Consider the following 13078-nt stretch of genomic DNA (forward strand, 5'->3'; position numbering starts at 1 on the left):
AAAATCCCACATTTAGGCATCTTTATGTGCCTAAATACCTTTTGAAAACATAGCCCCATGGGCCTAATTCTGAGTTACTCCATTGCTGAGCTTGAGGCAAATGGGGGCAGGGGAGATCCAAGAAAGTGACTTTAAACCACTCCTAGTATTCTGGGGCCATTCAGGTACTTGTCTCGCCACCTGATGTGAATTAGAGAAGCCTTATAGCTGCGCTAATTTATGCTTTGCTTTCCATGGCTCTCACTGAGCTCTGGAATCAGAAAATAGCTAAAGTATAGTGCTTTTCAACCATGCTACCTCTTCATTAGCTTCATCATACCTTACAGTGGTTAGCCAATTAAGGACTGTCAAGATGAGGATGAGGAGCTTAAATTGGATTTGGTATTGAATGGGGGATACAGGGAAGTTAACTGAACACCAGAGTGATATGCTTAGATCTCCCTGTTCCTCTCAAGAGACGTGCCACTGTGACTGGGACCAGCTGCAGTTTGTATGTCTGTCTGAGTCAGCCACAAGCAAAGCACAATTACCTCCTCAGTGTACTGGATTGTGAGTTTAATCTGCAATAACAAAATCTTTCCTTTCCCCTTCCTCCATTTTCTCAGCGGTCGATTGAGCCTCCCATAAGAGACTGGCCCTCTTGGAACTTGAGAGTTCCAGTCTCACAGTGTGACAAGCACAAAGAACTTTTTTGATCTTCAGAGCAAAATGAAATAGATCATTATGGGTTGTTGTTTTTTAGTTAATAAAGAATTGGCTATTTGAAGCAAAGGACATTCTGTGGCGTTTCACTTTGCAGCAAAGCTATCAAGGGGGAATAATGCAACAGACAATCATTGCCTCATAGTCTACGCAGAAGGCTATGATTAAATCCTATGCTATGATTTACTGAGTTTTGAGAGAAAAAGGCAAGGGAATGGGAGACGAAGCACAGACAGTAAGAAACTGTAACTGTACTGTTCCCTCGGATAGCAGACTCCGTCTCTCCGATATGCATTCTTGACAATCATCAAAGAGAATTTCAAGTCATTTCCAGTTTCTTTAATAGAGTGGCTTGGCATTTAAAGAGGCTAGGCTGCCTGTGACTCACGCACTGTTTACTTCACCATGGATCCTGACAGTCAGAATGTGGCACTTAGTAACTAAGAGTGGCTGTAGAGAGCAACAGTATTTGTTCTTCTTTAAAAATCTATTGTGTGTTAACTGCCAGCAGTATGTTTAGTTCTACTTTAGACACAGAGCGTGATTTTCCTCTGACTTACCCCTGTGTAGATCAGAAGTAATTCCAGGGAGCTCAGTGGCGTCACATCAGTGTACATTGAGGGGAGAGTCAAGCCCCCATAGTGCTTTTTCTTATAATAGTAATGGCCAAATTCTGATACCCGTGAGCAGAACCTTACTCCACAAGGCATCACCATTAAAGTCAATGGGCAGCTTGTGGAGCAAGGTGCTACTCACCCTAAATTTTAATTTATGGTAAAACTGGGCATGTTTTTTCTTCAGAAAAGAAGACTGGGGAGGGGGGAATATGATAACAGTTTTCAAATATATTAAGGCCTGTTATAAAGAGGACTGTGATCGATTGTTCTCCAGGTCCACTCTAGGTAGGACAAGAAATCATCAGTTTAAATTGCAGCACGGGAGACTTAGGTTAGATATGAGGAAAATCTGAGCCCTGAGCCACCTCCCGGAGCCAGCGCTCCATGCCCCTTCCTGCACCCCAAGCCCCTGCCCCAGCCCTGAGCCCCCTCCCAGAGCCACCCTACAGTCCCTCCTGCACCCCAACACTCTGCCCCAGCCCAGAGCCCACTCCTGCACCCCACCCCCCTGCCCCAGGCTCAGCCCAGAGCCTCCTCCCACACTGTGAACCCCTCGGCCCCAGCCCAGAGCCCACACCCCCTCCCAAACCCCAAACCCCTGCCGCAGCCCGGTGAAAATGAGTGAGGGTTGGGGAGAGTGAGCGGCAAGGAGGGGGGGATGGAGTGAGTGGGGCAGGGCTTTGGGGAAGGGGCAGGGTAGATCCTGGGTTGCCCTTAAATTAAAAAGTGATCTTGGACGTAAAAAGGTTGGAGACCACTGGGTTAGACAAATACCTGTAAGGGATGGTCTAGGAAGGTATACTTGGTTCTGCCTTATTGTAATGGGCTGGACTAGATGACCTCTCCAGGTCCCTTCCAGCCCAACATTTCTATGACGCTAAAAGATTGTGGGATATGTTGGCTTGCAGAACAATTATTTTTAGCCAGTTTTGTGGCTTGAAAAAGCTGCTAGAATTTTTGGTGTCACTTTGACTTTTTCAGTCACTTATCAGTATACGTGATGAAGTCAGACCTGACAGCTATAAGAGAGTGGTTGAAGGCAGCTATATCTGCTCTAGAATGGTGAAGGCCCTTTTACTTGTGAACCGAAAAGAAGTTACCTCAGGTTAATTAGAGACATGTAAGTCCAGTTCAAGGACTGCAGGTGACCTTTAAAAACCCCTCTTCTGGTGAGAGAAGGGGAGGAGGAATGAGAAACAAACTGTAACAGGGAGAAAAGGCTTCTGTTCTCCTTCCTATAGGGGAAACACTGAGTTTACTTCTGTTTAGGGAAGGGCTGCTAACCAGAAGCCAGCATAATAAGCAATGCTCTGGTGGGGAAAGGAAATATATATCTTTTGTGTTGTGAGGTTTTTGTTTAGGAGAACTACTCGGACCTATCTTGAGGCCCATATTGTAAGTAAACCAAAAGTTAAGAATTAAAAACCTCCAGAATAGGACTGACTTACTTCAGGGCTCACCCACCGACTCAATGGAAGAAAATCTCAAGGATGACTGTGGACCACTCATGTAAGCAAAAACAAACAGACGGAACAGCCAGGGATCTTGTAGGCCTCCATTTTACAATGGGATCCAAGTGGGCATATCTTGCACCCAGGTGTATCTGACTGCAGGACTGGGGTCTTATTTAGTGTTCAATGTAAGTGTTTGATTTAGTTTTTCCACAAGTCAATCAGTCTGAGAGTGATAAGAGCTTAGATTAGGGCTGGTCAGAAATTAATTTTCCATCAAACCTGTTTTTCAATAGAAAATTTACGTAATGACTTTTAGTACCCCCCTCACCCCCTAAAAAAATCTGACTTCCACAGATAATGTTAAGATTTGGTTGAAATTCTTTAGTTTTTTGCCAAAAGGTGAAATTTTGTGTGTAAACTCCTCTTCCGTGCCCCTCCCAATCCTCTGATCAGCTCTAGCTTGGATTCCTAGTAGATGATAGAACATTTTTAACACTTAGAAGGAAAAGTTAAGGCTCTCATTGGTAAAGCTCTTCAAGGCAATACCAATAATATGGTAGTAATTCTTCTGCCCCACGCTGCATGTGGTCACATTTCTCATGGCTAGAGCTTCTGGAGATCTTGAAGCATAAATACTTATCAGTAACCCTCACCAGCAACTCTCAGAAGTTTAGAGACTAACACATTTATTTGGGCATAAGCTTTCATAGGCTAAAACCCACTTCATCAAATGCATGGAGTGGAAAATACAGTAGTAGGTATATATATACACGAAAGCTTATGCCCAAATAAATTTGTTAGTCTCTAAGGTGCCACAAGGACTCCTCGCTGTTCTTGCTGATACAGACTAACATGGCTACCACTCTGAAACTTCTCAGAAGTTTGTGAATGGAGACAGGCTCCCACTTCCCTCACATTCCAGCCTCACAAAATAATTCGGAAAAAACACAAATTCTTTCCTGGCAGTGGGGAATTCCCTTCTGTTCACTCTTGGGAACTCTCTTCTCAGGGATCCTTTGGCCTTAAAACAAAGAGAGCAGAGTTTTAGCTCCCAGCCTCTAACTGAGCTCCTTGAAAATTTGTCTCTTCCTTCCTCCCTATAGGCCAGTCACCAACCTGTACTCCAGACGTGATGAGGCAATCACTCTATCTCAGTGGCTCTGAACCTTTCCAGACTACTGTACCACTTTCAAAAGTCTGACTTGTCTTGTGTACCTCCAAATTTCACCTCACTTAAAAACTTACAAAATCAGACGTAAAAATACAACTGTCACAGCATACTATTACTGAAAAACTGCTTACTTTCTCACTTTTACCATATAAGTATAAAATAAATCAATTCGAATATAAATATTGTATTTACATTTCAGTGTGTAGTATATAGAACAGTATAAACAAATCCTTTTCTATGAAATTTTAGTTTGTACTGACATTGCTAGTGCTTTTTATGTATCCTGTTGTAAAACTAGGCAAATATCTAGATGAGTTGATGTACCACCTGGAAGACCTCTACATACTCCCATGGGTACATGTACCCCTGGTTGAGAAACTACTCTATCTCATGTAGAATATTGTTACAAAATGTCCCCTACATTATGTATCAATTTCAAGTTAGGTCAATTTTGGATGTAAACTCCTCAGAGATTGTCTTAAATTATAAAAGCACATTAGTTTCTTAAGGCTTGTTTACATGCAAAAGTTTTGCTGCTTAAATTATACTGGTACAATCCCCCTAGTATGGATGTAGTTATATTAATATAAGGGTGCTTTGTGTGGGTAGAGTTATTCCTGTATAGGAAGAGGAATAAGCTATATCAGAGAAATCTGTATTCTGGAATAACAGGGGAATAAGCTATATACAGAGCACCTGTATTCTGGTATAACTGCATCCACGCTAGGGGGTGTAGCTATTCCAGTAAAAAATAATACCGCTAACCAAAATAGCTATACAGGTACAAAAACTATGTGTAGATCAAGCTTCGGAAACTCCTCTTTTTTCCCTTATTTGCACTATAACTTTAGGGTTTTTCTTTTTTCCTAATCGCAGTCTGATCTGCCTGCTAAGCCCTGGCAGCATAACTTGTTTTTACCTCTGCTGTATCATACTTTCCCCAGAAGGAAGAAGTGATACATAAGTTAGCAAAAACAAATAGGTCAACGGTGGTGTGGCAAGTATGAAAGCAATTCCCATTTGGCTGTCAAGCATAGAATGTGGATTGCAAAGCTAAGCATTTATAGGTCTTTTTTAAAGCTGTTTTGCAGTATGGTACATAGAATCATATGTTTGCCTGTTAGAACGCAAAAGCTTAATTGGAAAAGCATGCCCCTTTGATATTTGTAGTTTAAAATATGGAAGGAGTCAGCAGGGAAGCTAGAGCAAAGTTCTCAGGTCTGATCCTGCTCTGCTAATTGAGGAAAACTACCCATTCCAGATCTCCTGTTTGCAGATAATGAAGTGGAGGCACTGTTGGAAATTTAAGGTGTCAGGGGAATGGGTGCTGAAACAGTTGTAGAACAACGAGTCACTGGAACTGGATAGTGTTTGTAATATTAGTGTTGGTAGGCTATTGCTGGGACACTGGCTTGTTCCTAGAGATAATCCCAGTTTTTCTTACAGAAATATATCAGACTTGGCTGAAAAGCCCCTACAAAATTAGGAGACTTTTTAAAATTGAAAATCATAGATCCATAAGGTTAGAAGGGACTGCACGGGTCATCTAGTCTAACTCCCTGCCAAGGTACAGGATTTGATGCATCGAAAAAGACAGGTGACTATCCAGCCTCTTTTTGAAAACCTGTAGTGAAGGAGCTTTCATGACCTCCCTAGACAGTTTGTTCCATTGTCCTACTGTTCTTGCAGTTAGAAAGTTTTTCCTGAGATTTAATCTAAAGCTGTTATGCTGTAGTTTGAATCCATTGCATCTTGTGCTGCCCTCTGGCAAGAGAATGCTTTTTCTAAATCTTTTTTTAATGTATTCGAAGACTGCTATCATGTTTCCCCCATGCCCCAACCTCCTCTCTTCCAAACTAAACATAACCAGTTACTTCAGCCTTTACTCATATGGCTTGCATTCCATCCCTTTGATCATCTTTGTCACTCGCCTCTGCATCCTTTCCAGGTTCTCTACATCCTTTTTAGACAGTGGTGACCAAAATTGGATGCAGTATTCCAGCTGAGTAGAGTGGTACTATCACCTCCCAGGACTTGCATGCTATGCTTCTCTTAATGCAACCCAAAATTGCATTTGCTTTTTTTTTTTTTTGGCAAATTATCAAGGCAAAAATAATGTCAAATCTTGAATTTCAGAAAGTGCTGACCAGCTCTAAATAATATCAGAAGGAAACACAAAGTCTTAATTATTCCTGAATGCCAGTCTCCAGCTTTGAAAACCTTGGGATATCTTTCAGTCAAATTCCTGAGTCACAGAATGGTAGGAGTTCAGTCATTTCCCCCAGAGTCTGTTTCTTTGGAACTGCCTAATAACTACTGTCCTTCCCCACTGTAGGGTCACTCTCTTCCGTGAACATTTCCCAACATGCCTTTCTACTAGCCTTTCAGCAAACTTTGCAGAAACCAACAGCTGTAACCCTAACCTGGCTGCTTTCCAGCTGGCTGCTGCATCTTCACCTCTCGTGTTTTTCCTCTTTCTTAGTCTCAGGTAGATGTCACATTGGCAGTGTTTATCTAAGAGTTCTTACAGGGATTGAAGTGGATGTGCTACTTAAAAAAATACAATCTTGCCTTAAAATCAGGTATCATCCCAGAGGACTGGAGAATAGCAAGGGTTTATACCTATCTTTAAAAATAGTGCTGGGGAACATTTCTGTGAATTACCGACCTGTCTGCCTTATTTTAGTAGAATGATGGCTGGTTGAATTGATCATTAAAATAAAGTTATAAAGCCCTCTGATTAAAATAAGATGCTGGCAAACAAATTTGGCTTCTGTAAAGGAAAACTGCCTCTCTAATCTAATAGAATTCTCTTGCCATATTAGTGAAATAGTAGATAATGAATAAGCTATTGACATAATGTATTTTAATGTTCAACAAATCTTTGACAGAGTTCCTCACAACACTTGTTGTTTAAGAAATCATGGATGAGTGGTAAAGTTCCGTCATGGATTAGAAATTAGGGAAATGAGAAAACAAAAATTAAGAATAAATGCTTAGTTTTCAGCATGGCAAAAGGTTAACAATACAGCCAGTAGAAAAAAAACCTTCACCATTTCAGGGAAGGGTCTCTGACATACATATGTTTCTGGGGGAATGACTTAGGGCTTGGCTACACTTGCAAGTTAGAGCACATTAAAGCAGCCCCAGGCACCCTACCTCACGACCCGTCCACACTGGCAAGGCACCTAGAGTGCCTGGACTCTGCAGCTGGAGCACTCCTGGTAATCCATGAGAAGCATAATGCTTGTTGCCCCTCAGCTGAAACGCCCCAGCGTCAGTGTGAACGAGGTGTTGCGTTACTGCGCTGCGATCGGCCTCCGGAAACATCCCATAGTCCCCTTAGTGGCCAGTCTTGTCATTGTTTTGAACTCGGCTGTAGGAATGTGAATATGCCCTTTCAAAGCTCCATTTCGGACAGCCAGCTGCTTATCCAGTAACTTCCTTTTAAAAATCACGTTTGTTGTGTATTAACTAATTCACAAAATGTGGTAATCCCCAATGAGTATCCCAACTAGGGTGACCAGATAGCAAGGGTGAAAAATCGGGATGGGGGTGGGGGTAATTGGCACCTATATAAGACAAAGCCCCAAATATTGGGACTGTCCCTATAAAATTGGGAGAGCTGGTCACCCTACTCCCAATCATTATTAAGGGGTGAGGTTCTAATGTATAAAACAAAATCTACAGAATGGGAAATTAGTAGAAATTGTGAGCTATAGGTAAATTTGTCAGCATTGCAGTTATAAATGACACCCCTTGAGGGATTATTTTGTCCAAAGTATTTAATTTTTAAAAATTAATTAATTTTTTATACATTAAACAAGCATTAATTTTGTTGTTAGGGGATTAACTGGCAAAACATTTTTTACAGGTTCCATATTAATAGTGTGTGGTATGCTTTGCTTCTCCTCCTCTAAACTATCCTGACCTTATTTGCCAGTGCTACAATCATCTTGGCTTCCTTTGTGGGTTTTTTGATTGAAAGCATAAGGTTATTTTGACATCACAAAATAACACTAGCTGTATCCGGTAACAAGCCCAAATTCTAATGCATTTTCTTTTTCTTTTTTTTTTCTTTTTTTTTTCTTTTTTTTTTCTGTGCACATTTCCACAGTGTTATCTCAGCAGTACAGTGCATGAGTCATTGGGTTTTTTTTATAATGACTTTCTAATATTCTGACAAACATTATGTGACAAAAGTAGAATGAGAAAAATGTATATATTGGTAGCAGAGAAGTCTGTTTCATAATGTCCTATTTTACTATAGCAGAAAAATTAATTTTGAAAAAGAATGTTAGTAGTTTAGTTTTGAAAATTGGAATGAGCGAAGTAACGAATATTTGCCCAGTTATATCAAAGGGAAATTATAACTAGAGAACGAAACGACTTACAAATTAGAGATCTGCAATAATGATCCTAGATATTAGGTAGCTAAACCACTGTGCTACCAGTAATGCTTAACCTTTGGGCTGGAAACACTATTTTGTTAGAACACACAGCAAAATAATTAGTTTCATAGCCCATTGTTTCCTTTGCTGGTTTTCTGGAAAATCCGTCCATCTAAGATAGAGGTGGTAGACCTGTGGAGTTAGCTTTATGCTAAACAATGATATTTGAGTTTGCACCCTAAAATAAGAGCTTAGTGGACTGTTTGCAGGAAATATTCATTGAATTTAGCTCTTGTATGTTTTCCTAATTGCCTGTAAACAAATTTGTTCATTCTTCAAATTAATCAGCAAATATTTCATGTAGACACAGTGCAGCTTATGAGTTGACTGCCCATGAGCCATGTGCGGCAGTATTGTTTTGAAAATGTAATATTCTCATTTCAGGTGATGATAATTGGACACACAGATACTGTGGTTAGTATGCTTTTTTCCAAACTAGATGATCATAACTCTTAGATTCAGGATCTGGTGCAAATAGTTATGATTGAAGATTCAGCATATTTACACACAGAATTTTGAAAGACCCACAATTACTTAAAATTCACTAGATTTTTTAAAGATAACTGCCTAAAGTTAGGCCCCCCAAGTCCATATATAGACTCTTAAATAAGTTACCTGATTTTTCAAAAGTGCTGGACGTTCATCACCTCCCATTGATGAGAATGGAACTCCTCTTATAAATTGCCATGACTATGCACAATAAGGTGACCAGATGTCCCGATTTTATAGGGACAGTCCCAATATTTGGGGATTTTTCTTATGTAGGTGCGTATTACCCCCAACCCGCATCCCGATTGTTCACACTTGTTATCTGGTCACCCTAATGCACAAGGCTTAACTATTGCGTCTGAACATTTTAACTGATCTGTGACTACAGGTTTGCAAAGCTTAGGTTTGTGGGGAATAGCTCCATATGGAAACATTTCAGTCAGGGCATTATTATTATTTTATTGATTAATATGTTTTAAAGAAGGACCTAAAAGCCCAGTGTGGGATTAAGGCCTCATTATGCTGGACATAGTACACACGCATAACAAAATAACAGCCCTTGTTCCAAAGAGTTTATAATCTTGCTTATTTCCAGATTCATTGACAAAGACGTTGAACTTTTTTATTCCCCTGAAAAAGGCCATTTGGCCAATGAAAGAGGCTGGTTTTGTGTGTAAACCAGTGGCAATATTGGTTGAAATAACAGCATTATCTACAGAAAAAAATACCCCGGCATTTTGGATTCCATATTTCCTATAGTACAGACAATTCTTGTTTGCAGTTTATACTGATCCTGTACAGTGTGAACTATATGCATAATCACTGAATAACATGATCAGGATTTTTCAGAGGAACCCATTTTCTAAAGAGTATTTATAAGGTGCAGTGTGGCTCAGAATCATGTGGCTGCTCCTGGTTTAGGAAAAGAGACAGGTTTTTTTATTTCATAGAAGATTAATGTTTATATTTGGATCATTCTTCACAATCAAAGAGCTGTTTTTGTTTCACAGCAATTGCCTCTGTTTGTTTGATTAATAGTGCCCAGTTGAAATAGTAAATATTTGGGAACATAAATAATTCAGTCATGTTAATTGCTTATAAATTGTGATATGACATATCAACATTCTTGTAGAAATTTGTGTTTAGTCTTTGTTCACTGTACTAAAAATGGTACCAGGTAAAGTATTTCTTCAAAAGAATGGCAGGGAACAAATAATCTATATTGTAGTAGAGGCAAATTCTGTCCTCGGTTGTCGATGAACTGCTCCCATAGACTTTAGTGGGAGCCACACCACACAGGTATAACTCAAGGAAGAAATTCTATACCTATGCGGTGTAGAATAACCACCTAGATCTTATATAGTATATTTAATCATTAATCTCAAAGTGTTTGCAAAGAAAGTCAATATAAATATTCCTATTTTTCAGTTGGGGAAACTGAGGTAAGAGAGGCGATGTTACTTGCCCCAGTCCAGTGCTCTATCCACTAGGCACACTGTCTACCTAGGCAGCCATAGAAGCAATCCACTAAGCACTAACCTTTTTCCATTATAATATCAGGTTTTTTTTATAGGTCCATTCCATTAACAGACATTTTGAATCTCTGTGACAAAAATTAGGACATACAATGTAGAAAAGCTACAGAAAAGCTGTTCTTGGTCTAGTGCCAACAGCTGAGAGTTCACAGTCATTACTGATTATTATTCCATTAATGATTTGCATGGGCAACCAGCATTCTGGCATTTCCTAATTTGTTGTTGTTGCTTGACTTTGTAACCTTAATAACTTTCTTTTAACATGGGCTGGGCTTTGTGTTTTTTTTCTTATTTTTTTATTGGATTTCAATTTAATGTCTTTTAATGCATTTTAGCAGTTGGAAACAAGGACAGTCAGCAGCCTGTGACAAGCCAGCTCTCTGCAAACTTCCAGTAAGTGCTCTCCAGCCCACAGTTTAAGGCCTGCTGATTTATGCGATACTAGCAATATTAGATAATGGGTAATTTACGGGATACTACTACTCTACTGGGTAATGTGGGACAGACAGAGACTGAGGAATCCTGAATCTTAAATTCTGCATTTGCAAATATATATAACCCAGAAATGTTTGGGTTCTCTAAAGATTTTGAAATTAAAGTGTCCTTGATTATTTCCTCCTGCCCCTTTTAATGAACTCTGCACACTGGGCCCAAACAAGAACTACTGAACATAATGTTCTTGAACTCAGATGTCCAGATCCACTACACTCGACCTGGATCCACCTTCAGAGCTGCGCAATCTGAAATGGGCTAGCTACTCTCTTTCCTTTTGTGAGCCACCTCTCTGTGGGTGGCCCCCACCAAAACGTCCATATTCCCCATCGCTCACAAAAGGGTCCTTTTGTTTCCTGTCTCACTGGCTTTGAGGATATTATTGTCATGATATATGGACCATAGTGTTTCTTAAACAGGAGCTATTTTATTAAAGAAAACAACTGTACCCACAGGAATAAACAGGCTGTCAAGGTTCCTTCCTCACTCTGAACTCTAGGGTACAGATGTGGAGACCTGCATGAAAACCTCCTAAGCTTACTTTTACCAGCTTAGGTTAAAACTTCCCAAGGTACAAACTATTTTACCTTTTGCCCTTGGACTTTATCGCTGCCACCACCAAACGTCTAACAGGGATATAATTTGGAAATGTCTTTCCCCCCCAAATCCTCCCAAACGTTACACCCCCTTTCCTGGGGAAGGTTTGATAAAAATCCTCACCAATTTGCATAGGTGAACACAGACCCAAACCCTTGGATCTTAAGAACAATGAAAAAGCATTCAGTTTCTTAAAAGAAGAATTTTAATAGAAGAAAAAGTAAAAAGAATCACCTCTGTAAGATCAGGATGGTAAATACCTTACAGGGTAATTAGATTCAAAACATAGAGAATCCCTCTAGGCAAAACCTTAAGTTACAAAAACAGGAATATCCATTCCATTCAGCACAGCTTATTTTCTCAGCCATTTAAAGAAATCAGAATCTAACGCACATCTAGCTAGATTACTTACTAAGTTCTAAGACTCCATTCCTGTTCTATCCCCAGTGAAAGCATCACACAGACAGAGAGAGGGAGAGGCTTTGTTTCTCCCTCCCCTCAGCTTTTGAAAGTATCTTGTCTCCTCATTGGTCATTTTGGTCAGGTGCCAGCGAGGTTACCCTAGCTTCTTAACCCTTTACAGGTGAAAGGATTTTTCCTCTGGCCAGGAGGGATTTTAAAGGTGTTTACCCTTCCCTTTATATTTATGACACAGGCTTAGTCCCAGCTTCGTCTCCTACATTGACCAGGAACCACCCCCCCATCCTACCTGGGATGTTATAGAGTCCACAGAGCCATTTAGTGTCCAAACAATATACTGCAAAGAGCATACCTTCACGAATATCACTCTAGGACACCACTTTTTTGAAATGGGGCATTTGTTACATGTTTCTGGCCTATCTTCCCCTTAGGGGCTTATACTGCATCCATAGTAGATGGGGTTTGGACAAGTTTTCCAGGCTGCCATTCAGTGATGAGCTGCCAGAAGCTGAAGAACTGGTTCCTTCAGTCGCTCCGGGTCTTCGGTGGCACTTCGGCGGCACGTCCTTCAGTCGCTCCGGGTCTTCAGCGACACTGAAGGACCTGCTGCCGAAGTGCTGCCGAAGGCCCAGAGTGCCGCTGGGAGAGTAAAAATTCTCAGGGAGCTTCCCCAGCCGAGAGCTCAGATGGGACGGAAAGGACGGTCCCGCGGGCCACAGTTTGCCCACCCCTTTAACAACCGGTTCTAAACTGGCTTCAAAATTTAACAACTGGTTTGCACGAACTGGCTCCAGCTCACCACTGCTGCCATTGACGAACTGTTCATTCAGGAACACAGGTACCATAAGGCACTTATACAGAAAATACATAAGTTCAGAAGGACAGCAAATGTATAAATTGGCTGCCAAAGCTAACTGTCACATGGACTTTCATCCTCAGTGAAGCTGAACGCACTAGTTGCTGCTCATCCTGCAAGTGTGCCTTGTTTTGCTAGAACAATAGGGATGAGATGTTTTTCTGTAATTTCTGAGCATTTGTTTTAACCTGCTGCTTTTGTTTTTTTAACTTCAAAGGAGACAACCATGACCGTAATACCCTGTGTCCAAAGAGACGCTCTCACTTCTCTCTCCCTCACTGTTTTTAGGTGATT

Source organism: Caretta caretta, chromosome 4 (assembly GCF_965140235.1).
Source record: "Caretta caretta isolate rCarCar2 chromosome 4, rCarCar1.hap1, whole genome shotgun sequence".
Taxonomy (NCBI): Eukaryota; Metazoa; Chordata; order Testudines; family Cheloniidae; genus Caretta; species Caretta caretta.